Here is a 27,277-nt window from a genome sequence, read left to right as displayed (position 1 = left end):
CGCGAGGCCTGCAGGCCAGGTGGCACCGAGCAGCCCGGCGCCACGGGCATCTCCTGACAGGGATGCGTGGGCTGCGAGTCCCCCCAGCGCCCACAGCCGCACTAGCAGGTCGCCTAGCATCCAGCGTGGGCAAAGTCTTGCTGACATGTACCTGGAAATGGACAGCAATGAGAGTGTTCTGTGCATTATACGTGGTTTACGTTCATTGATCTGTTGTCACATGCTCAAAATCATGCAAAAAAAAACAAAAACCCAGAGCTGAAAGTCACTACAAAAGGAATGCTTGCTTTATTAGACCCAATGGCACTGATGTTCAGAAGAGCTGTTGTTCATAGCAGAGCACTCTGACCACTTGGGCTAAGGCTTAAAGCCTGTAGAAAGGTAATAACAACCACCAAAGTGCCAGGATATATATGAAATAGGGAATTCAGATGTACCATGGCAAAAAAGGGGCCAACAGCTCTGGCAGAAAGGAACTGTAAAGGCAAATTGCGAGTTAAAAGTATTTGTGTATGTGCATATAATAAGGATCCACTTAAAAATGAACATTTTTAATTCTTCATTCAATGTGACATCACTTCTTTCCCTTGTGTCCTTTGACTAAAATAAAATGAATACAATCCATTTTGGGGTGGGGTTTTTTTGGCCCTAAAGAATATCTTCAGGAACAGAATTATATCACTGATGATTCTATTACACCCAAATGAAACAGTCTGTGCCAAAAGCACAAAATGTACTCATGATTTTTATGCAAATCTTGAAATCATTCTTCTAGATTTTTTTTTTTTTTTTTTTCCTAAATAGAAGTGATTAGTCAAATTACAAATATATGCTCATACTGTTTTGGAGGAACTGAAAACTAACTGCAGCTGAAGAAAAGAATGAGAAAAAGTAAAGAAAAAAAGAGAAACAGACTAATTCTGTCTACAGCCATAAAGATGCAAAAGATAACGAGGAAGAATCACCATGACAATTGACAAGCAGCTTACAGTTGAATTTGTGTTAAAATGTTAATTTTCCTTATCTGAGAGTGAAAATATGCATTGTATTGTCAGTTACACGTCACAAGAAAATGTATGAAGGCATAAATAAATATTTAATCTGTGGTGTATCACTTTGTAATATAAATTCAGACCATATATGGATGTCAACCACAGGAGAGAAAAAAGACACCATCCATGAGATGAAACAAACAAGTGAAAGGAAGCTTACTGTCTACATTAGGGGTAAAGGAGGAATCAGAAGTCAAAACACGTTGTTGTAACAATAAATTTGCATAGTAACATCTGGAATAGTGAAAGGTGACAATCTGATGAAAAACAACAAAAAATGGCCAAACGCACCAAAAAGATTGACATTATGTAATAGCTTCTCACGAAATTAATAAAAGAGTTTTTTAGTCATATGAGTTAGTATCTAAAAAACTCCAAAATTCCTAAGTGTTAGTCTACAAGTTTCCCATTTTGTGAAAGTGTTAAGAACACCTTAAAAACCACAACACAAACAACTGTTTAAAAGAAGGTACTCATGCTGTGCCTTCATTCTAAGTACATATGCTCACTACTAAGGACATGACCAATGAATGAAACTGCCATCCTCAGAATAAAACTAAACCAAAAGCCACCAACAAATCCAAGTTCAACTGCAGTCTTCTCAAGTGTTTCAGAAGCACATGCCCAGTGCTGGGATAGCACACACATTTTCCAAATATCTTAATGCTGGCAATCAAACCTCATGTGGCATCAGGCATGAATTGTGATAGAGTACATGAATGCAAAGTTAGGTATTTTTAGGACTTCAGTGTCATTTTAAGAATATCTTTTTCCAAGTAGCATCGTGCACTGCCCTATTTCAAGGATACAGTGCTGCATGAGAACTAGAATGTTTTTGTATTCTTTCTCTTGAAGACAAAGATCACACATAATGCATCAAGATCTGGATGCATATGTATGTGCCACTAGCAAATTTAGAAGTTCTTAAAAAACAAGGGCTGAATCCACAGAACCTGTTTCACTCTTTCATTCTTTTTCAGAAGATAAATTTAATTTTGTCCACTTTTCTATGCGAGATCCTGTGAAAAAGGTGTTCAGCTTCAGGAGAGTCTATGTTCTCTGACACATTAAATTTTCCATGGCTGTTTTTACCAGAAAAAAATTTTTTTTTTTTGCTCTGGCATCTGCAGTCAGTTTTTTTCTTCTGAGTACTGGCTGTTGTTCCCAGAAATGTGTAACTGTGCAGTATTTTGGAAACTTCAGCTGTATTTGTACATTACAATTATTCTGTGCATCAGAAAGATGAAACAATTACCAACTTCCCTTTACATATGCCATTAGCATTTGTTTAATTGTTAGAGCAACTAAACATAGATAGAAAATCTCTGTAGCCAAGGTTTCAGGAGTAACAGAAAATCATAGTAAAAACAATCTCCCATGCTAAGGCGTTGAAGTCTTCAAAACCTGTTTAGAGCCACACCATCTCCCAGAGTCAACCCAATCCTTATTAGGACAAAACAGAACAAATGTATTTTCTCTGACCCCTCAGTGTTGTCTATCTGTAAGATCATACTTTTTATTTACAGGTCATTACAAGAATTTGAAACAACTACCTAGCAGTAAGATTACTTGGCTCAGACCTTCTCTAATTCCTACAAACCAGATATTCTTAAAGGAAATACCAGAGGAATCTCTAACTTTTTTTTTTTTCTTTTAATTCAAAGACTACACTCGAGCAGTTGGCCAAGTTGGCCAACCAACAACTTGTCCAACCAAGTCTGTCAATTCCCACCTAAAAATTTCCTTCGTTTATGTTTAGTCCATGGTTTCTTTGTCTGTAGATTTCTAACCTCTACTGCCTGTGATTCTGCCCAACCAATTGTATTGCAAAGATAGACATCTTTTTTGCTATATTTTTCATGAATATATTCAGAATTCGGTTCTTTTCAAAAAACAATTTATTTCTTGAGCTGTTCTGGTAATACAAAGTAGTAGCTACTATTGACAACTGATACATAAGAATATAGTTTATCTCATTTCAGATAAGCTAGGAAAAATATCAATGCATTAAATTTTATAAAGTTTACCTTTTAAAAGATATTGAACATTGAAATAGATAACTAGATGAGGTTAAATTTTACTTACAGAGTCACAAAGCAACCCAGAACATTTTTTGCTGTAAACAAGGAACATTTTAGCCCAGATCGTAAGAAAAACATCAAAAACAGGAAGTCTCCCAGGACTCTATAGAGCCAACACATGAAAAAAGGGATTAAATGAGCACTCAGAAAATCAAATTGTGAGAGAAAAACAAAATGAACCATTTGCAATCTGCAAATACAGACTTGTAGAGCTTTCTGTATCAGAGTCCTTTGCAGGAAAAAAACAAAACCAAAAAAAACTGTTTTACATCGTCTCCAAGTGTCAGTAGAAAAGATTAAAAACCAACAAAATGAATGGTAACTAAATCAATAAGACCAGGACTAAGCATTCTAATTGAATAAAGAATGAAATCATTATATGAGATTAAGAGAGTTACACTGAGGTGTAACTGTTCACTTAAAGCAGAGGATATCTTTAAAAGGATTTATGAGGGCTATAAACTATTAAATTTGATTTTCATACAATGGAAATAGATAAAAACTCCTAAAATAAGGCACAGAAAACAACAATATATGGAATTGTAATATAATATTTTGGAATTTAAAGTCAATTTTCTTGAAAGTTAGCAGGAAGTCCCACAAAATTCTGTTAAGGCCTGCACATCCCATATTTGAAGCAGAAGAGTGAAACAGAACCACGGTGAAATTTTATGATGACATAAAATCATAGAATATTAAGAGCTATTAGAAAGAGTAGAGAACAAAACAGTAAATATCACAGTGCCACCACATATAACTTTGCTATGGGGCCAGTATGATAGAAGTGTTATGAAAAAGGTGAGCAAAGGCTGATGTATCACAATTTCTTAATTTAAAAAAAAAGGGAAGAGAGAGAAAGTTAAAAGGCATGAAATTAAGTTATAAAAATCCCAGTTCAAAACAAACAAGCAAACAATGTGCAACTGAGGGCTAAGTCAGGAAATATACTCTCACAAGCAGTTATGGATATCAAAAATTTGCATGCATTTAAGAAGCTAGAGACAAACTCACAGAAGAAAAAATGAAACTATTAAAAAAGAAAGGTACAGCCTCTGAATCAAGATGACCCTGAGCCTCACTTGCTATACACGAAGAGAACAAGCTGGTAAAATAGCACAAAGCATGTGCTCTGCTTTTCTACAGCTCTGCTGAAATATGCTTTGGGCCAGATGATGCTCTGCTATGTAGACTCAGTACATCAGTTCACCTTTTTAATTATTTTAACGTACTCACCAAACAGACATATTCAATTAAGAGGCTTTGTTAAAACAGAGTATCCCACATACATTTATTTATTCTTACCACAGATTTTCTGATCACTTGCATCCGGAGAGTCTGTAGTATGACTAAGCCAAAGCTCTTACGGATTTGGATCTTCTTTTGAAACCTGTGGAGGAAACCTCACTCTGCCTTTGCATTATGTAAAATAAGAGATTTTTTTATTATTACCATTTGGGGATGGGGGAATCTTACCAGGCAACAGATGGAAGAGGCATTCCTAGAAACATGAGAAAAAAAAAAAAAGTTTATCACTTTGTTTACAGCTCTATCACAAGTACCTCAATCAAGACTAATGTGCTCAAAGATAAGACTGATTGTGTTAAGTAGTTTGGCTTAGTACCAGAAGTAGAACTTCCACATGTCTATTTCTTGATTAGGCAGTACTAACGCCACTGAATCATTCTCTTTACTCTATCTTCAGCTAAGTTTAGTCATATGAAAACTGAAGAGCTTGCATTGTTAAGTGAGAACCAGACTTGGTTCGTTGTAATTCTAGTCTCAGTGTATGTAAGTGTCTTTAGAATGAGTAGCAGTTACAGCTGAAATATGGTCAGACAAGCTAACTCACAGCAGAAACCAGGGCCAGAAAAGAAAGTGGCAAGAGCTGGAAGCAAGGCTGAGCAGATCAAGGGCAGGATTAGGAACCAGCACTAAGAGGAAGAGGAAATAGGATGAGGTACAGAAAGCAACAGATTGGATCAGGACTTCAGGCAAGGACAGGAACCAACACTCAAGACCAAGAATCTAGAAAGAGCATCATTACAACTAAAAAGCATTCAGCCACCCACACATCCTGTCCCATCTCCCATATGTTCAGATAGGTTACACTGATCAGCTAGCTCAGATGTCAGGCCATAACCTTCTGAAAAAAACAAGTTACGAACAAACAACTGAGAAAGAGATGCCGAACTGACTGTGGGAGACACTGACTTTGTGGCTTTCAGTGACAGAGTGCTGAGCTAGCAAGATTAGTTTTATAACACAAGAGCATCTTCTGCATCAGTAGATACCAATAGAGGACCCCAAGGCAATTTTTGTCAGTAATGAAGCCACATGTAAGCAGGAAACTGCAATCTCAAATGCCTGGGTGAGACATGAGAAGGCCTGGCAAACAGAAACGTTTAATGCACAGAGAAGCTGAGGGAACAAGGCAATCTCCATGCCTTTCTCAAGATGGGGAAGATTTTACTCTTGATGGGCAAACCAACTAGAAACCACAGACCATTGCATATACTGTCTTTCTGATGCAACATTGCAAAATACTTCCTGACTACTGATCGTTGCTTTCTTTAGCAAGATCAGTGTTAATTTTCACTTCAAAAGGTACAGATACACAAACCAAAAGATTAAAAATCACCAAGTTACTCTAAACCATAACATAGCTTCTTTGATATTTACTAGGAAATTCCTGAATGTCTTTTCCAATATCTTTCCTATTTTATCTAGTCTGTTTTATGGGCTCCCAGTGAGGCTTAAAAATGGAACTTAAGGCATTATTATAAGACTGATATCTAGTAATCTGTTGGTTTTATATGGTTAGAAAGTTTTGAATCATCTTGTGTTTTGTGTCTTTAGTTGATGAATTCTCATTGCAGTTCAGGTCTAGCAAAGGTGGTAGCACAATAGAAGTTTCTCTACATAATCCCACAACAATGTCATAGCATCTAGTCACACTGCAAATGATTCCAATTTCCACATTCATTCATCCACCTTTGGCACTTTCACTGAGATCATTAGTATCAAGTGATGAGTTTTGAAATGTGGAGGTAAAGATCAAACTCTTTTTATGCTGCATTCCTGGTCATATTGTACCAGGCTCATTTTGAAGTAGAAACATACAATGGAAAACCTTTCAATCCCTTGATAAAATGCATTGTTTCTTTCTGGGTATTTCAGAAGATGTATTGGAAACAGCGGGTATCAGATTGCTTTTTAATTGTGCACTGTGGCTTTGGATTTCACTGCCTAATGACTGGAGATAAGTTATCCTACATTGACACAGTTCACAATAGGGTCAATAAAGACTTTTTTTTTTCCCCCACTCCTTAATCCATGTGATGTGTTAGCTGTTATTTTAGTTCTGTATCCCACAAGGCTTTCCAAGCAATTCTCCAGACAAGCATATTGTACCCATCCCTGTTTACAGAAACAGAACAGACTGTGTGTGTGAGACCATGTTTGTTGTTCTGTTATGAAGTGTCTTTGTACAGGGGAAAATAAGCCTTTAATTAAAACCAGCTGACTCTGATGTTTCATAATACTGATTAAAATTTTCAGATACAGATAGGGAAAAATCAGGGATTTTCCTCATCCTAACTAAAAATCTATTGCTAGTTTACCTCTTAAAGACAGAGTACCTCATCCCTCTCAACAGATCAAGAAATCAACTTAACTGTAACAATTTTAAAACCTTAAATGCTCAGTGTTTATATCAAAGAGGAGTTTTATGAAAGGAAACCAAGAAACAGCCACTTTGTTACTATTTCCTTCTGCATATCCACTCAACCAATTGATCTCATGATCTTTGGTAGCTTATGTATTGGCAGGTGATAAGGGCGAGTAGCCAGATGTGCACGTGTTTGAAAAATAAGAGATCAAGGAGGGAAGTAAATATTGTCATTAAAATGATAGTTCCCATAAGCAAAATCTAGTCTTAATAATTTCCCATCTCAGTTTTGAGTTAGCTTTGCCAATGCTATTTCATTATCTGTCTTTTCATGAAATCTATTCCCTCAATTGAGTTTGACCATTGAATTTTGTTTGTAAATCTACAAACATGAACTTGCTAGGTGTTTGTAGAAAGAGACTGTGGAGATTAATAAGGCAAAAGATTAGGAGTAAGGATAGTCTGAGTCCTAATCCCAGTTGAGCCATTTATGGCATAACCTTGGGGAAGTTACTTGACCTTCACGCTTCTCATAAAACTCTGCTGGAAATTGGATACCTCCTGGACCTCAGAGAATACCAGGCACATCTGCTGAGGTCCTCTCAATTAGCAACCTCAGAATAATGGTAAGTGGGCTTGCATTATGACTGTGGGGTGCTATGCACATAAATACAGTTGAGGATTAATGACCTTTTTTTCCTTCCCCAGCAGGGCAAAACTGAAGTTAGAAGGTGGACTACATACCACACTTCATGTCCAATCGGTGGCTATGTCATGAAAAATATAATGGCACACAGGAGGCAATTAGGCTTAAAAGAATTCCAGCTGTTCCCTTCCACCCAGCATTTTCTTGCACTTCCAGCAAGGACATTTATCAGATTATCTGATTAGAAAGATTAGACTTATGTAGCCAGTCTCTGAGCTGCCTCCATGATGAACTACTTGCAGTTCATTATTATGGGATCAGTTCCATGCAACTGGAAGAGGCATTCTCTCTGAGAATGTGATGAATCTCAACTTTTCAGTGGAAGTCTCAACAAAAAGTATCCAAGCAAAGTTTAAGATAAAGGGCATAACAAGAAAGATGCAAAAGAAGACGAGGGACCATCTTAGCAAGGAGATTTTGTTAGGGTGCTACTGATGACAGGTTAGACTAGGACTGGAAATTGTTGAAGCAAATTCAAGAGGGGAACAACAAGTCATGGGCAGGAGTAGCGGGCCATTGTGAGTAGATAAATTACTGAGACAAAGATAGTGAGACAAGCAGTCATAGCTAAGGAAAATGAGAGGGAGGAAAATCTTACTGACAAGAACCAGAAGGGGCAGAGAAAAAACTGGAATTGGCACTGTGAAGAAGCCGAGGCAGCAAATTAGAAGTGGTGAGAGTCTGAGACAGAGGCGAGTATTTGTAAGCAAGAATGAAAGCACAAGCCAGTGACAGAAGTGAGTCAATATGTTGCTGATAGAATGACTCTCATTTGGGGTACTTCTACTGAAGTTGGGAAATCATGTTTTAAAGCGAGTCCTTAATTCTCACAGAATAACATCACTAAAGTGCCTCTAAAACCCCTAGTTTCACTTCTCTGTACAGATGTCCTGTGATGCCATCCTTGTTCCTATTTCAGAGAACAGCTCACTGTGGATTTGAAATAGGCTGTGTAGTGAAGAAGGACACTGTTTATGAGCCAGGAAATGTGAAGCAGACAGGACAGGGGATTACAACAATAGGGACAGTTAATGCAGCTGCATATTATGCTGGAGAACACAGCTGTACCCCTGCCTTTTCTAGAAGTCCCCTGGTATACTAACCAGTCTACTGAAACACCCTCTTATATCTGTTCAAAATTGCAGTCCTTTGTTTTTTGAATAAGACAGAATCAGTCTCAATGCTGACAAGTACACAGCAGTTTAATCTGCTATCCATGCCAATGGGAAACATTGTTAATATGTACAACTGAGCTATCACACAATTCTGGGAAGAACTACTTTCCAATTTTCTTAAACTGGACACCCAACAACAGTTCCAGCTGTATCTCCTTTTTGTCCTTGTTCCACTTCCATAAGTGAAAGACAGTATAGCCTAAGAGACTTTGATAAGACAAGTATTAATGAAGAGATAGATGTTGTAAACATCAGAGACGCATAAGGACATTCACACTTGTATCTTTGTAAAGGATTTAACTAAAGTGCAGTGAACAAGGTACAGGTAAAAGCATCATGCAGAGCAATGAGAAAGAAACAACACAAGGAATAGCTGTAAACACTGCTTTTCCCATGTGCTGAATGAGGCAAGAATCCTGTAAGAAAGCAAGCCAGTCTGTTAGTGAGTTTTGGTCAATCCTGTTCCAGGCTGCATTAATCAGTTTTGAATATCAGAAAGTTATAATTTTATCCCATGTCATCCAGCTCTTGGATAAAAGGACAAAATGGGCAAACATTTTCTTTTTTTGTGTGCTATTCATGTCATTATCATATTTTCAACCCCTCTTTATGCAGAAAAATCATGGTCTAATTTAATTTTTCTTCATATACATAACTGTTTTGCGTATGCATTCTTTCATTTTCTTATTCAGTATTTTTCCAATAATTCCTGAAATTCTGTCTCTTTTTTAGTGGCTACTCAGCATTAATTTCATACTCTTATAGGCTTGCCTACCAAGTATTCTGAACCATACCAGTATTCATCGTCATGTATTTAAAGTCAAGATAGATTTTACCATGTGCAAATATTTACATGAATTTCACTGACCATTAATCACACGATATTAGCACAAAACCTTTCCTCAACTCTTAACAACAAACCAGAGGTTCTTTTGACTTTTTTTTTTTTTTAAACTCAGTTCCATCAGCAAATTTTCACCCCCCTTCATCATTTGTCAATAATGCTCAGTAGCACAACCCCCTTGGGAGGGTTTCAACCTCCCTTCGCCGACAAAACTGACCATTAAATTCTTACCACTGCATCTTTGCAGCTTCCCGATACCATTATTTATCGCTCCCTTTACCATCTTCAAAGCAGGGAGAACAGTTTTTCTCTCATTCTGAGCAGCATGAACTGCGTTTCTCAATCTAACAACTAAATTCTCTACGAATCAGACTTGCTTCCTTCTCTGAGTTTGATGGGCAGGAAAAGCAGAAGAAAAGGAAGATGCCAAGAAAGCACATTGCATCATCAATAGATGTATCAGGGGCTTGAGACATGCAACACTCAGATAAGCTTTAAATATATGATGAATATTTGCCTTAGCAGAAGCCAACGAATAGTTGAGATAAGTATGCCAATTCTTGCAATATTTCTGCCAAGGAAGAAGTAGTCTGAGAATGGTGACATGATATATGAGGCAGCCAGATCAAAGTTGCTTCATTTTAGAAGGAAGCAGCAAGGATACTTGTAGAAAGTTAAGAGTGGATATGATTCAGCCTATCAGTATATGGTTCATTCCATCCCTTGCTTAAGAATTTACGGTCAGCCTTTTTATAGGGGAAGAAAATTATGGGCAGTAATGTAAAGTGGACTTGTTCTCAGCAGTAACAGGTTTACTTACCTTGGATGTGGGAATCATCTTTTGTATATGCACTCACTCACATACTTTTGTATATGCACTCTGAATTAAAAAAAAAAAACAAAAAAAGGTATATATTACAAAATTCTTAATCTCGCTAAAGAAGTCTATATATTCAAGAAGAAGTGCTAAGGATGGAAGATCAGTATAGAATGGGTAGTTCTTGTGAGCTGTGATTTTGGCATTCTGGAATTCAGAAATCCTAGCAAGAAAAAATAACATCTATGCATTGCTCTTAAAAAGAAAATCAAAAATAAAAAAGGAACAAAAACAATAATAAAGCAATCGAAAGTGCCTACATGTTTTTCCTCCACACTAGCAATGAGAAATCACATCTTTGTGAACATTTTGCTGATTGAGAACACAATTATGCAAAAGCTTCTAAGAGCATTTTTGACTCACACAAGTAAAAGCTTGCATGAGTTGCACATTCAGTAATGTAGGTAACAAATTCAGTGCATAACAAGGAAGACTGCAACCTTGTTGAGCAGTAGAACAGGTTATTTTGGCAACCCTAGCATCGATTCTATTTTGATATGTTGCCAACAATGCAGTTGCAAGCAACTTTCCAAAGCTGCAGGTTGTGATACCCACGTTGCACTCAGCTGAGCATAATGTCCCTTTGTTTAAAATATTTGAAACAATGGAAAACCAATGATTCCAGAACAGGTCACAGGAAAAACTGGGTCAACCACACTGCATGGAGGGTTTTGCAAGAGTTTAATGAAAGTGGTGGAGGTCAAAGACTTTGACAGCATGACAAAGTCGAATGAGAGAAACACCAAGGAGTGTTTACCAGACTTTTGCAAAACCCTATGGACAGCATGGCTGCAGATCACCTAAGCCATTACATAGGGCTGTTTGCTTTTTTTGTTGCTGTTTTTTGTTTGTTTTTTAAATTAAAAGAAAACAGAACTTTTGGACAAAGCCTTAGCACAAAACAGGCATATAACTATTGCCATGAAACTGCTTCCTGCTGCTTCGTTACTCTATATCTATTGGTTGCAAAAACAGGATGGCACAAAAAAAAAAAAAAAAAAAAAAAAAAAAAACACCTTTATCACCACTGTCTTCTAAGAGCAACATACTGCAATACACTGACTGTAAGATAACTGCCAAAACATGAGATGGTAGTATGGGGAAGGGATGAAGTCATTTTCCAGAAATAAAACTGTGAGCTCTGCCTCGGGCATTATGATCAGAAGAAATGAAACTGTGAGCTGAATAGTTCACAGAAGGGATTAATCAATATCAAAGTTCTCCTGGAAAACAAGTCTCATTCTATGATGGCATCTCTTCCTTGTTGGAAAGGAACTGCAACTACCCAGGCATGCAGAAAAGCCAAGTTGCATCAGTCACTGTTTGAAATGGCATAGCAGGACCAGCAGGGTGTGCAGTAATCAGCCTATGCTGAGTGAAAAAATTTCTGTAAAATAAGGAAAGTTAAATAAATAAGTAAGGAGTTTATGCCAGTTCAAAGCTCACTAGCCATTCTCAGAGGTAGTTACACTAATCAGGAGAGCAGCATTTCTCTGCCCCATGGGTAATGCTCAGATAAGCAGTGGATCAAGAACAGACCATGCCAAAATGCAGGAGTCCATTTCTTTAAGTGAAAGTCTTCTACCTTAGGTTGCATTGCAAGATTTAATGCGGGCAATTCATACTAAAATCCAAATGAATAGCTCTGTAGATGGAAGAAAAAAAAAAATCAGGAAAGATTCATTAATGAAGTCATCTGATCTTTGTTAGTGCCACAAAATTGTTGTTGTCAGAAGAGAGGACTGTTCCCCACCAGTCTGAGCAAGCCAAGGTGGCAGTAGGAGAGGGAAGCTCTCTCCAAACTGTCTGGGGAAGATTTTGCCTTGGATATATTCAGATTTAGCAGAGATTCTGAAGATTAACTGAAGCAGTCCAATTTATTATGTGACATAGGGCTCGGATTTGCAGGGGAACAGAGACTGTAACAAAGTATAAAGAATGATTTTGCCCTAGAAGAATACTTTGCATTGTAGCTATGAGTTTAAAGCAGCTACATTCAGGTCAAGCTACCAAAGAAGATGAAAGCCAATATTGGAAGAAAACTATGGAAACATTAACATTCTGTCATAAAAAGCAATTAAAAAGAGCACCCTGTGAAATGGGCTAGAAATGGAGCTTTCAGTGCACCAAGATTTCAGTGCACCAAGTTAAGGACACTTTGCACTTTCCTTCCCATAATCTTTCTATTTCATCTTGTATTTCACTATCAGAGGAAAAAAAAATTCAATTGCTCTTCAGTCACTTATGTACATGCTACATTTTCCTTAGGCATCTTGACCTTTTTCTTCTTGTTGACTAAACATGCAGAAAAATGTGCTAAACCCCTATTGATTGAAACTGCTTCATTGCTGCAAGACAACTACTGTTCTATATTTCTAAAGCAGACAAAATTCTTCAGTTCTCCCAGTGTATTTGTTCCAAGGAAACTTGTCATGGATTATGATAAATATGCAGAGATCTAAGTGTAACATTTTAATTCTGGTGGGATCTTGATTCCAGCCTGGAGCCTCATTTACTTCTTGAAGGACTGCATGATTTCCTCTCACCTCACCAGATGATCTTTATGAAGGACATCCAGTCCTTCATATATGGTTTTTTCTCCCACTATGGAGCTTTGAGATTATAAAGCTTAAAATGTAGTCAAAGTGTTTAACTGTAAATATTAAAAAGTAAATAAATCAGAAATTTACTGGTGATGTGTTTGGCAATGAGTAGGTGAAACTACGCAAAATTTTGCTTGAAGTAATATAGTCACAATGAAGAGCAAGTTCAGACTAATTCAGAGATACGGAATCAAGGAGATCATGTTTGCCTTGATTTGCACTAAACAAGAAGCCAGTGAGCAATTTCCCATTTTTAGTGAAAGCACTACATTTTCTACCCTAACTGAACATAGAAGAAATTTCATTTAAAGCAGAGACACTGAAAAAAAAAAAAAAAAATATAAGAACGTGCAGGCAACACATAAACCACAGTTTTCTGAGGGTTCAGCCATCCCTAACTGCAGTAGAAGAGGTCAGACTGGAGACAGATGGTAGTTCAGCTTGAAACACAGCTACAATAAAGAGTCATGACCCTAATGAGTAGAATGTTCTGTCTCCATTCCCCTCTCCGAGTGTGGAACAGGACAGTGCAGGAGATATCAGCATGGCAGGGAAAGATTTCTCATCGTCCCAGCACTCTGCCTATCTAATTCAAGTCAAAATATCACTTCCCACAGTTCCTCTCTTTTCAGTAGTTCATTGTTATTGATCTGATAGAGTGCTGCCTTCTGAAAGCAGGTAATGAGACGATGCAGAGGGCTGAGCTGCTTGTCAGCCTATGGCATGCATCATCTCTGGTCCTAGTGTTCCCCCTAGGGGTCAAAAAAATAATTGTTTCCAAATCTGTTCCCGTACATGCCTGCCAAGATGACAAACTGAAATAGGAGTGTGAGTTCTGAGGCACCAGCATGTATGCAAGCTGGTCTTAGGCTGAGATTCATCTACTATAAATTGTCAGGTTGTCATACGCGTTCATTTTCTCCAGCTTAACATATCTACCAGCTGAGCATAAGCTCGAGGCTGAACTCAGCTCTGACAAATTTCCAGTTCCTCAAACCTCAGATGGAAGGCTTTTCAGTTTGCTCAGAACACTCATACTTAACAGGTTTCTCTCTCTTTTTCCATATATTCATGCCCCTCTCCCATAACATCCACGCTTTCATGTTCAGGCACTGAAGAGAAAACTGAAAACAACCACTGTTAACTCAATAAACAAAAATTCATATTATCAACATGCATTGATATTTATTATTATTATCCAGTTTAAATTTCACTAGATTTAGGAAAGCTGCCCAGCTCTGTTACTAACTAAATGCATAAATTCTAGGAGGACTGAATCTTCTGCTTCTTCCTCAGAGTGATTATATATTGATTACAACAAGACTCTTAAGAGAAGAGATAGCAACAGAAGCTCCTTGTTTGATTGCTCTGCTGCTGCTTGGCAGCATTTCACTGTATGCATACCCAATTTCACACACATCCACACACAAATACATATGCCTTCTGTTCTGGAGACTCAGTCAGTGGGGCTCTAAGCCACCAGTTTGTCAGCTACTGAGAGCAGATGAACTGCACAACTTAAATAGACAGGCACCAAGGGGAGTTCCAGAGGAGTTCACCTTAGTATTTCATGGCAACTGAGTTAGATTCTTGGTGACTGGGACTGAAAAAAACGTACATGTACAAACCCGGAAGGCAGAGCCAACAGAAACCTGAGAGTACAGTCTCGTACAGTGCTTTCACAAGCTTTTGGCAGCCTGCTTGGGAGTGTAGCTATTTAGTCACAGGCTGCATCATCCAGTGATGATACTGGCACCAGCACTAGTTTCTCACCACAGCTTTTCACTAGATCCCACTCAATCTGGGCATCACAGGAGACTTTCCAGGATAAGTGTTTTAGAGCCAACAGAGGTTTACAGCAACACCAGCCTTTTCAAGCCAAAACATGATTCATTAGGAACAAAATCAAATATTTAAGCACATAGCTTAAGTGTTCAAAAAAAGTCCTCATAGCCTAGCCTGCCAGTTTTCCCTGGTTCAGTGTGGCTCCCTAAACTCTGCCTGAAATGCAGATACAAGTCTTTAGGGGCAGCCTCATGCCCTGAGGTCTGATGGACTCATCCAGCTCTTAAGAGTCTCCCTGATCAGTGCTTATTTTATTTAAAGGGACAGAGATGTTACTCTCCAGATCATACCACAGCCTCCCTGCTCACAAACTGGCAGCTCTTGCTCAGTCATTCCTGCCAGATTAGGTGTGATTCAGTGATTCTCAACCAGTCCATTCAATTATCTGGGGAGAGGCCAAACCACTGAGATCAAGAGTCAGCAATTTTTAATTTAGTGGGTATTTGAGTCACACACCGCTTTCCAAAAAACATTTCTCCCTGCTCTTAGACAGCTACCTCAACTTTCAGCATCATTTAATTTTTAATTGAAGATGGTAATGTGTCAATAAGGAAAAATGTGTCTTCAAAACTTTTAGAAGTAAAAAGAACTCTGGCTAAAAAAAAGATTAAAAATTCTGGATAGCATTAGATACTAGAATAATACCAATGAATGTATATTCTTGCAGTCCTTCTGTTAGCTCTGAAGAATCCCAAATTATCAAGACTCCAAAACAATCTTGACAGCTTCTAAAAGTGTGTTTGGTAAAGTACTCCTTGATTTCACAGTTTAGAAGACGGACACATAACGTAGTTTCAACAGAGGCAAAAGAATCAAAGTCACAGTGACAAATGCATAAGTGATATAATCATAATAGCTGAATCCATGAAAAACTGGCAATTCTCCACTGTTCTTTACCTGAAATGAGTAATCACAATGGCACATTCAAAATGGCTAAAAATGTTAGTACGGTTCAGTTGGTAGAATGACCACAAGATTAAAGAACTTACCACTCCACTCAAGTATGAAGATGATCCTGAACTTAAGGCACTTCCATGCATTCTCAGAGTTGAAATTACTTTCAACTTGGGAAAATTTCATCACTTCCATTTCTCTTAAGATATCGTTCTGTATATCGTAATCCCATTTCAAGTGAGGTACTTCAAAATAGTTTGTGCATAAACAAACCAGGCTTTTTCATCGCAACTGCTCTGTTACATTCTTGTCTACAGTAGGTAGAAGATAACTGACTTTTCTTTCACACTGGGGCAAACAATTTCATACCACATTATACTTCATAATATTAAGAGCCCACAAAGACTGTTATTGCAAATGACCTGTTATCTATCACAGATGCCTATTCAGCATCTCTAAGCTGACCCTTGGAACTTAACTCCCTAAAAAGCATACATACATTTTTGTCTTTAATTTTTGTGCAAAGGGCAGTTAACATCAACATCCTGTGAAGTAAAACCTGCCTGCTTTTATTTCATTCCCATTATTAGTCCTAAATTACTCTGAGACAGTGTGGCTTTGTTTTCTGCACATAACGTCTTCATTTAAAAGAAACTTTGTAGGTTGCTCCAAAAGTAATGCCTACTATGTATTTCCATAGAAACTAGAGCAGATTAAAAAAAGCACAATAATACTACTTGACAGAGCAAACTTCCAGCTACAGAACACTGTTTTTCAACATAATCATCACCATCAGCTATGCATTATTGCCACTAATGAATAAGAGCCTGCATGCTGCGCTCACATACATCTGCAAGAGCAGAGATGACCAGCTGTTGCCACTACTGAAACCCACCATGCATTGCCTTGCTGTGCTCACATCCACTGTTTGGTCTCCATAAATACTCAACAAGCATCACTAAATGTCAGTGGGTGCAGATTTTTCTGCATGGAGGAATTCAATGACACATCTTTGCTTCATACACATTTCCATATCAGACACCATTGTGTCAGACTGCCCCTCTGCTGCCATCTGTCACACAGTAACAACATGTAATGGAATATTGGCAGTAAGGTTCAGCTTCTATTGCCATACCACCATCAGCCTCTGGTGTCATAGGCCAGACATAACACTGGAGGCATTACTTTCAGAGCAGCCCTTGTATTATATGCATGTATTCATTTACCCAGATATTTTTGCTAACAATACCCAATGTCTGCTTTTAAGATACATAAACATAGTTGGATAAAATATAATTCTACACATAGGCTTAGAAGCTTTCCCTTAGTAGGAATAAATCCTTAGCAATGAATAAAGAGAGTTAGGAAGAGAGCTCTGGTTCTGTTTTTGTTTGTTTGTTTTTGTTTTCTTTTTAATATATTGTTTCCTCCTTCTGTATAAACCAGGATGTCCCATGAATACCACTGAAAGAGCAAAATCACTAGGTGTGATTGCAAAATTAAAGGGCAAGTGGCAATACTAGATTTGACAGCTCTATAAACAGAAACACTTCATTTACCAAGAAGAGGGCCAAAGCAAGTACAGCAGATTTCAGCTCAGTGCCTCCATTACTCCTGGGCAGAGTGTCACACAGGAATCACATCAGTTCTGGCAACAACCCTTAACCACGCTCTTCTGAAATGCCAGACCTCACAGCAGCCAAGAGCACGATGTTCCCCTAAATCCATTGGCTTCATATTGCAAACAGCCTATGGCAACTAGTGTAAGTTTAGTTAGTAACTTACTGAGGATTCCAGGATATTAATGCAATGCAGAGCTGTAAGCTACATGGAGGAAAGCAGCAACATCTGGCTTTCCACCAATAGTTCCTACACTGCATCACTCCTGATGGTGGAGGTGCCTGATTACTCAGACAATGAATATATTTCTCTGTATCCTCAAAACAGCATGTATACATAACCATTCACTCTTCAGCTTTGGAAGGAATTTGTTTTCCTCAATTATATCATTAATATCCCAGATAAATAGGTTCTGTCTGATAAACAGCTACTCACACGGCAGCTACTCTCACAGCAGGAAACAGGAATGGTACCAGAACTATTCCTGGTGCACGAGGCACTGAAAGTAACAAATTATCTAGTAAAGACTGTACAGATTTTGACAACTATAAAACAAATTTTTCGGTGTCAAATTTTTCAGTAACTTTGGTGGGGAACAAACTGCTATAGTAACCAACATCAAACTTTAAAATATGTATTAGTATTATCAAATTAAACCTTGGTGGTGTGTTCATGACATGTTTAAAGTATGGTAATACAGACTTTGAATATATTGTTTTTTATTAATTCCACTCTTTTCCAGCCAGTTGGCAGCAGGACAAAGTTAAGCAATGCTTTCAGGGCAGGCCCTTGACAGATGAGCAATTACACTGGAATGTTACTCCTGAGAACTCTTTCTAAATGACTTGAACAATAACTTGTGTTATACTGCATTTTCCAGAATGACATCTTCTCCTCATATCAAGCTGTCAGTGAAGTAAGTAGGTTGGTTGTTCACAAGAAAATCCTGATTCAGAATTACATCATTTATTCTGCTACTTCAGAAAGAAGCTAGAAACAGAACAGTAGGACAAACACTGGTCTTTTGCAATACTCTTCAGCTCATTTAGCTGCTCCTTATGATACATAGAAATAAACCTATTCCATGACACTGTAAAAGTAACCTCAATATACTTGTACATATTTATGTTGCAATAATCCAAACTTCAAAATAGTTGAAAACAGATGTATGCACTGCATATAACTTTCTCTACATTACAGTTTCCCTACTACATGATTTGTGGAGCATTACAGATCCATGGTGATTTCTTTGATCATATGTTGCTGGCTCACAGCCACATATTCTCTAAACTATATCTTAAGTGAACACGCATTGCTATTATTTAATTTTGCACTGTGATTGATGTAGACTCAAGGGAAACACAAAATCTTGGTTAAAGGCAATAGGGACAGTGAAATAAAGTTTCTCCCGTAGTGGGGAGGATGTTGTAGCTAAGCTGGAGAACTCTCAATTCACTTTGTGTTCTGCAACCTCAGAATATTTAACTGTTTGCCCTCATCTAAGGGCAGACCATTAATCAGCCTAAAAATGTATATTTTGGCTTTGAAAAACACTGACAAACCACTAGAGAAAGGCTGTGAAATAATATTCAGCATGACCTAAGTTGAACTCAGAAGCAAAAGACAGTAAATTCTTTTATTACTTCTCCTGAGGTTTTTTTCTCTCTGAATTCAGTCAAACTATTGTAGTTCTACAAAGTCAAGCAAAAAGGGGACTATTCTGTCTTTTAAAAATAATTTTATTCTTTTTTCATTGACAGTAAAATAATCAAAGCTTCCATTGTCTTTTTTTTTCTTCCAATAACTACAGTAAAAGTCTCTCCACCTTATGTTCTCCTTAAGATGAAGCATGCCACCTCAACTTATATTACTCATTTGATTCCAACGGAGGCACTGGAATGAGTTAGCTTTACAAGATTATTTGTTTCCAGTAATTACATTGCATAAGTCTCATTCAACCACTTGGACCACAGCTGAATTCTTCACAGAACAGGGAAGTGAAACTCAGAAACACAAAATGTTCTTACCCATTTGTCAGACCAGGCTTCCCCAGTCACTGACTCCAGATCTATATCCTGTTGGGCCAGCCAGTAGTGGAAACCTGATCACATTTTGAATAGCAATCACATTTTGAATTCATTGAAAAGGTAGCAGTATAAACTACAGAGTACATTGGCCTTATAATTTTAGTGACCTGCCTGGAGGACAAGTGATTCCTATTCTTATACAAAGTAACTGAGTACTAACAGACAATTCTAACCAGTACTAGCATACCCAATTAAATTCTTTAAACAAAGCTGAAAGGTCAGTGTGATGTTATACTAGATCAAAGCTTTGGGTCACAGAGTAACACATTTTTTAACCACTTGTAGGAATCCAAAAGTTGAATTTAATATTTCATTAACCACAATACAAATCAATTCCAGCACGTGTGGTTCTGTTTCTGTAGTATCATACCTCTGATCTTCATAATATCGTCAATTTATATCTATTTTTTTGTTCATTCATTATTTCTACATCTAGATCAGCATCACAGAAGTTCTCACTTGAAATATTTAATAAACATTGTCAGACAAAAAAAAAAACCAAACAGTTGGAAAAATCACTACAGCCTAACATGCTTTTTTTCCATACGTAGTCTGTGATCTAACATAATGTTGATCTAACAATGAACAATAATATACTTTCAAAAGCCAACTTTTCCATGGCAACCCCACTCAAGCACATCAGTGTCTGAGCACTGCTCTGATCAGAGGACTTACCAGTTCCTGGTCATTCCTATCCCTATTCTGCTCTTTTCAATCTTCTATCCAACATATGCTCCCCTCCTTCAATCAATCACACACAGCCACATATTCACCCCAACATTACCACGCTGCATTTGCATTCACCTTCCACAATTCAGAATTCTTGTTCCACTACAGCATCACCTGCACTCACAAAAAACTAGCCTTGGGCATGTAAACATCAACCCATGCAACAGGGTAACTTAAATCAGATCATTCATGTTTGCAAAACTTTTACAGGGGATCAGAACTCAATTCAATTCTGGTGGGTTTTGGAGAAAAAAAAAATAGGCAGGAACCGCTGAAAAACTTCCAAAGTGTAACAGATTTTTTTGCAAATATAAAACACCCAGCAACATCAAATTCTTTCTTATAAGCAATACATACTCTAATTGCAGTCACATACTAAGCAAAGCAATGACTCAAACACCAAAACTGACTTTTGCCACCTATTTTGAAATTGTTGGACAGCCACTTAAAGAAACAACACAAGATGGCATTTCTTAAGACTCAGGCAATTAGTCAAAGAAGAAACATTAAGTGCTAGTTTGTTTTCTTGTCAAAGGTAATCTTGAACCAATTTAAAATATTATGCTAATATAGAAGTGTTTATTTACCATACTGATGTTTGTAACATCACTCTGAGGTTGATATAGTTTTTTCATATACAATGTTTCTCACTCAAATCGCTAAGTGAATGTGACTCCATTTTGCCAACAGTATGAAGAGATGGTTCTTATCCACTGTTCTTAACATAATTATGAATGGGGCAGGAAAGCAAACACATGAGTTTATAAGGAATTGTACCTACAACCCAGTTCAAATTGCAAATCCACCAAACAGAGCTCACAGACAGCTCTGTTCCTCCAAGCCTGAGGTTTTTTATGGTGCTGAATGGGCAATGTCTCATCAATTCCACTCATCTCTTACACAGGGTGATGAAGATTGCCCATTTCTTTCTAGAGCAGAACTTATCTTAATACAGTCTACTTCCATACTGTGTTAGAGAAACAGTCAATGCTGATCAGTTTCATCCAAAAACACCTGTTATGGGCATAGCTTTTATGCAAGCCTGCAGGTGCGTTCTTCAAACAGTACCAAATGAATACCCCAACACACTACAGGGCCACAGTCTCAGACAGGAGTACCAGTGATAATGTACTGTGAAACCAAACAGTTAGGATTCATTTTACCATTCTATTCAGATATTCTTTCAACTGAATTGTTAGTACACTTTTTAAGCAAGTCATCACAGTGCTTTTAACATTACCCAGATGGAGGTCTGTCTCTGCATTTTTAATGACACAGTGGGTGTAATGACTCACAATGCAACGAGTGAAAATACAGAGAACTGACTCATGTCTCTTGAAAACGTGTCTCAACTAGATGTTTTGGAACTAGGTAATTATGTATTGAATAGCATAAGACATTAAGAAGCAATGGTGAAGTGTCTACTTGTCCATAAAGTTGGAGAATGGCACATCTACACCAGGCTGTACAAATAGATATACAGACAATATGCTCCCTCAATACATGACCATGGGGACTGGCAGTAAAATATGTCTTGAATTATTTTATCATAGTAAGACCTAAAGATTACCTAAAGAGTCTCTGATATATCAGAAGCAGAAATTACCATAGTCATCACTGCTACAGAACAAGGTCCCAGATATCATTGTGATTTATGATCAGATTAGGGTACACTGTTTCTACATATTACAACTTCAAACTATAGCCCCATCACTACCAAGGCATCAGAACAAGGTTCAGCACTTCTAAGCTATGTAACAAGCAGCACAGTACTTGAAAGATACACAAACCCTTTTGGATTTGGCAGGATTTACCCTGGCAAGCATCCTGGAAGAAAGTGCTAAACCAGCCAGAGCTACAGGGAGGCTAACAGCAAGCCAGCCTGCATTAACAGGACCTTAGCAAGAAGATGAAAGAAGTGATCATTACTCTCTACTTAGTGGACCTCATGTAGAAGACTGCATTCAGGTTTGGGACTCCCTCCGCCCTCCAGTACAACAACATGGATTCACTGCAAAAAAATCATCAGTTCCCTTCAAGCTTGTTGGAGACTAGAACATTTCCTCTAAAGAGAGGCTGAATGATCTGAGCTTCTTCAGCCCACAGAAGAGACAGCTCAGAAGGACCTAACAGCAGGCTTCCCTCATCTAAAAGAAAGCTCTAAGTATTCCGGCCTCCCCTTGCACATGTAAATCAGAACAGACTCAAACTCAGAAAGCCTTTAGAAAAAAGAAATATATATATTGTGATGGTTACTTTCAGTAGCAGCAGCTAGGATTTCATTAGCAAGAAACCGGACCTGTGAAGTTTTCCTCTTCTGTCCGGATACAGAGCTGACAACCAACTAGTCAAACACTTCAACAAGAAGCATTGAAAAGATCAAGTCTTTCCTAAATTCCAGTCAAATGAGCTGAAGCCTTCCAAGCAGGAAGTATGTACATATGTTTGAGATGCAAAAATCTTTGGGTCTTTATAGTTGTTATTTCCTAAACTGTGTGTGTGTGACATACAGAGGAAAAAAAAAGAAAAAACGCTCAGTGCAAATTATATCCATCAGCATTATTTCACTTACGTGAGTGTTTTCCACATCCAACACATTACCAAAAACATACATATTTATCTTAATGCCAAGCAAAACATTCACAGACACTTTTTTTTGCAATCGCTTCCCAGAGGATGGGAAAATTGCCAACAAAGCCAAACTGCCTATCAAAATCCTTCACAAAAAGCATGCATCATTCATGCCAGAGAATTCTCGGGTGCTTTTTCTCTTAATAGTTGTATTAATAACTTGAGATGGCAGCTCCAAAGGTTATTTATCAGCTATGTTCAAACACAGTAATCACATTTTAGTAGCTGTTCTAGGAATCCAAATCCCTAGACAACTTTTGAAATCTTACCCACAGAGTACCTTTAACGTTCAATACAAGCATTTACAAACACAGCCGCAGATTACTTCCAGTAGGAGACAGCCCCACACTAATGCTTCTAAAGTGTTACAACTTAACCGACATGCTACATTTCATCTACCACCTACCACCGTGTTGCAAAGAACTCCCTGAGCAGCTACAGTCCTGTCTCCAGAGTGATTCATTCTTTTAATTAAATGGCTCTGAAATGTTACTGCTATGAATGTCATCAAATGCAGCCTTTGTTTGAAAATAAGATCAACAAACACAGTAGTGAAAACAGAGCTAACTTTCTCAGGCTTGGATCATTTTTCTTTTTAAAGAAAGGTTTTGTTTTTGTTTTGTTTTGTTTTAAGAAGTTCCAGAAAACTGAGGTTTTCTTATACTGTAATTCTAAAAACACAGTCCTTCAGAAACAACATTTCTATGTTACAATTTTTTATTCAGATGAAAATATCAAAACAAATGTAAGACAATAGGCACAAAAGTAAAACAATGTGTCAGTCTTTAGAAACTTTTAGACTCTGTGGTTAATGTACCATTAACATTAAATACAGTATACCAGAAATGGATCCTTTTATATTAGGAGGAGGATTAAGTTTCTAATGTAGAGAGACGGTTGTTCTCAAGATCAGAGTATGTGCTGTACTTGGCAATTAGTTGCAAGTTCTTCATTCGTATTTTAAAAGACATGTTTCTTTTTCCAGAGGCCAATAAGAACCAATTTAGGGAGAAAAGTAGCTTAAACAGAAATATATGCATCAGCTCTTGACATACAGAACATCCCAGTAACTACAGAAACAAGTCAGCTCACCCATCTTGTCTGAATTTCTGTTAGGATTATAATCTGGTCCATAAATTCTACAGCTTTGGTAGGTTTCCCATTAGAAGATTCCACAAAAATGTTACAAGCATTTTAGTCCAGATTTTTCAGGTTCCGTTCTACCCTGTTTTGGATGTCATTCAAGGTCATATTTTTTTCTTGGTGAATTCCAAGAATAACATTGTTTCTTGTTACCTAGCACTTTCTCAAAGCACATAGAGGAGCTCTCACATTCAATCCTATTTTCCCCTGGATACACAAGTATTTTCTTAGGTGATTCACGGCCATACACAGAAAGAGGATATGCATTTTAAAATGGTTTCCTAACATTTATCTCATTTTCTCTCACAGATTCCATATACTACACATAAATAGAAAACTTCACACTTCCAGTTTCTTACCAACGAAGGCCCTACTACCAGATGAATACCTGATGAATCATGAAAATGATCATTCGTATCCTCTGTTTTTTTCTAAGAACTTGCTAATTTTTTTCCATTTCTGTCCTGGTTTACATACAGGGGGCTAAGTGGGAATACTTAAAGCAATGACCACCAAAAGCAGATAAAATCAGCACCAGTTAAAACACTTTTAGGACAGGTCATAAGACATGCAAGGAAACTGCAGTAACCTATCCACATTTCATTGCCACTATTTCCATTCCCATTTAAACTCTCTAAACCTTGACAACTCTGGACTCTGACAGCAATCAGCAAATTTGCTTACCTCATATAATTTGGAGACTCTAAGAAGACTCTGAGTTCTTCCAGTCAAGAGTTAAGGTGAAGAGATGTGTAGGTCCTGCAGATTACAACATAGCTGTACAGAAGTGCTCTGGCTTTCTCAATGGGATGATTTTCTGGGAAAATAACAGAAGCCATCTCAGATGAGAAACATCTTTGAGCTAACTACACTGCATTTCAGCTTAGGTCATGCACTTATGAAGGATATCAACAAATAAGATTGTGCCCAGAGAAGAATAACAATTGGAGGTTTAGAAATTATGACCTGCAAGGAATGGTAAAATGATCAGTGATTACTGCAGCTAAAGAAATGATGGAAGAGAGGCATGAAACACAGCCTTCAATTACCAGTTCTCAGTGTCTGTGGTTTATAGGCAGTAAAAAGCTTGACTCGTGCACCAAACATTAATAAACTATCCAACATAAGGACAACGAAGCACTATCATGCACTCTTCATAGAGATTGTGATCTCACCTTACTGGTGTCTGTGAGATCAGAAAAATGCATGAACCAGAGCAAATTCTGGCCTCAGGCAAGTCTGTGAGGCTCTTTCCAAACCTATCTTCTGACTGCATGAAAAGGAGACACACATGTAACTGTTTATAAGATCAACAATTTAATTGAAATACATTGTAATTTGTGCCTAGCAAAATTTGAAATAATGAGATGAAGAAGCATTACAGGGATCTGAAATGCATAGCTCCACAGCTCAGCTCTCTAGCACAGCAAGTAACAAGTCAGTGTTTTTCTTATTAAGACACATAAATAAAATAGCCCATAGCTTTATCAGGATATTTCCTGCACAGGTCAGACAACTGAGAAAGAGGCCGGCATGCATCTGTCCTTTTTTCTACCTAATACTTCAGAAACAGACTAATCCATACAGTCTTTAGGAAGCTCTAAGGATAAGCAGCAGTGTTAGTAACAGCAATTTCTCCCAAGACATAAGAGTGAAAACATCCCTATTTGGCCCCATTGCAGCAAGTTTTAGCACATCAGGATTTATTAGTTTCCCCTTTCTCAAGCAGACAACACATTTTCAAAGACTATAAAGATACTGTCAATGACCACAATCCCATTAGCAACCTGTGACTGAGTTGGAATACAAATTTTATATTACCTTTCTTCAGGGATCAATAATTTTCAAACTGTGTACTCACTCTGCAAATATTACAATTGAGCATGCACTTGCCTTTCAAACAATGCATATAAATGACCCACCTGAACACCAAAATGATGCTTTTTCAATAACTCATGGATTTCAGATGGCCAATCAAAATAACTGAAACAATTTTTTAGTTATATGTGCACGCACACAAATTATGGACATCTTTTTCTCTCAAACTTCTTTTTCTTCAGGAAGCTATGCTAGATGGCAGAACAAGATATACCAAAATGCGCCTTAAATCAAAGACTTCCAAATACCAGCACCATTCCCCAGAAGGAAAAGGTTACTGAAATCCATATGATTATCCACCAAAGTCAGAAATATATGTGTGTAGGAACAGGCTACTTCAGCTTTGGTTACAGAGTCATTAAACTGGTTCTGTCAAACAGCTGGTTTCCATTTTCTTAATTAAGAATCATGTCTAAACACAGGCAGAAATAAAAATTTAAATCTATCCCCTCAACATAAATTGCATCCAAAGCATTTATCCTCCATCGCTTTGCATGACTTGTCGTACCAGGTTGAACACTCTCGTTAGGCGTTTGTTTGGATATTTGACAACTTTAAGACATAAACCACTATAAAGAACCGAGTATCTCTAGAGCAGGTTGCCAACCAGGGGAAACCAGGTGGAAAAAGTCCTTCTGGAGCAGGTGCAGGAGCTCGTTTGGGCAACAACTCCCAGCAGAGCAGAAGGCTGTCCTCTCAGGTGCAGGAGCACGGACTAAGTGAGGTACACCCAGCTGCAAACCTTCCTCCTGGATTTGATCAGTCTCACTCTTGAGGGTCACGGCTTTCTGCAGCCCAAAAGGTGCGTTTCCTTCACCACTTCACTAAGCCTGAGGTGCAGCACTGACACAAGCAAAAAATGGGTAATAAAAGCTCATAGCTGAGCCAGGGAAAACAAGAAAAAGTGGTAGCAGGTGAAAGTTTGCTATCTACACGTAAAGATGAAGTTTTATAACTTTTATTAGTGGTATTTAACCCAATGAGACATAACCTTGCATACTTTTTGGCTCTCCCGAACGCCTCACGCTCGAGGCTCAGCAGAGCCCCGCACTGCCCGAGCTCCTTCATACAGCCGCCCCAACGTCACAAGACGAAGAACCCCACAGCTGCGGAATCGAAACGCCCAACCGCCCTCAGAGCGCTCGCTCAGAGGACAAGCCCGCAGGAAAGGCGCGCACGACCCGCTTCAGCACCCGGATCGCCCCGCCGCCGGGAACCGCACCCACTGAGGCCGCCCCAAGGCGGGCCCACGTAACCACTCCGCCCCTCCCCGGCTCCTTACCGAGGGGCAGCTACGGCAGCTCCGCGGGCCCAAAGGCTTCCCGCGCGTGGCCGCGGATAGCGAGGCTCGCCGCGCCCCTGTGAGCGCCGCGCTCCGATTGGTGGGTGGCGGGCAGGCCGCGCTGTAAGGCGGCTGGCGATTGGCGGCGGGGCAGCCGCTGCCC

The 27,277-nt window shown here is 38.3% G+C and overlaps 1 long non-coding RNA gene across 4 annotated transcripts; it reads right to left on the bottom strand.

Moving 5' to 3' along the window:
- Window positions 1-6: 6 nt before the first annotated feature.
- LOC116216893 lies at window positions 7-27,271 on the bottom strand. Of its 4 annotated transcripts, none has more exons than XR_004160522.1 (5): window positions 26,833-27,271; window positions 24,639-24,771; window positions 10,346-10,405; window positions 4,436-4,631; window positions 7-151 (listed from the first exon to the last, which is right to left on the bottom strand). It is a non-coding gene; the product is annotated as an uncharacterized LOC116216893 (long non-coding RNA). The 4 variants fall into 4 exon arrangements; XR_004160521.1 differs by lacking the exon at window positions 7-151 and having other exon boundaries at window positions 3,976-4,520; window positions 4,607-4,631; XR_004160520.1 differs by lacking the exon at window positions 7-151 and having other exon boundaries at window positions 3,976-4,631.
- Window positions 27,272-27,277: the final 6 nt, after the last annotated feature.

The sequence above is a fragment of the Meleagris gallopavo genome, chromosome 8, assembly GCF_000146605.3.
Source record: "Meleagris gallopavo isolate NT-WF06-2002-E0010 breed Aviagen turkey brand Nicholas breeding stock chromosome 8, Turkey_5.1, whole genome shotgun sequence".
Taxonomy (NCBI): Eukaryota; Metazoa; Chordata; class Aves; order Galliformes; family Phasianidae; genus Meleagris; species Meleagris gallopavo.
The sequence above is the reverse complement of the archived record's forward strand: the minus strand, read 5'-3'. Positions and strand labels throughout refer to the sequence as shown.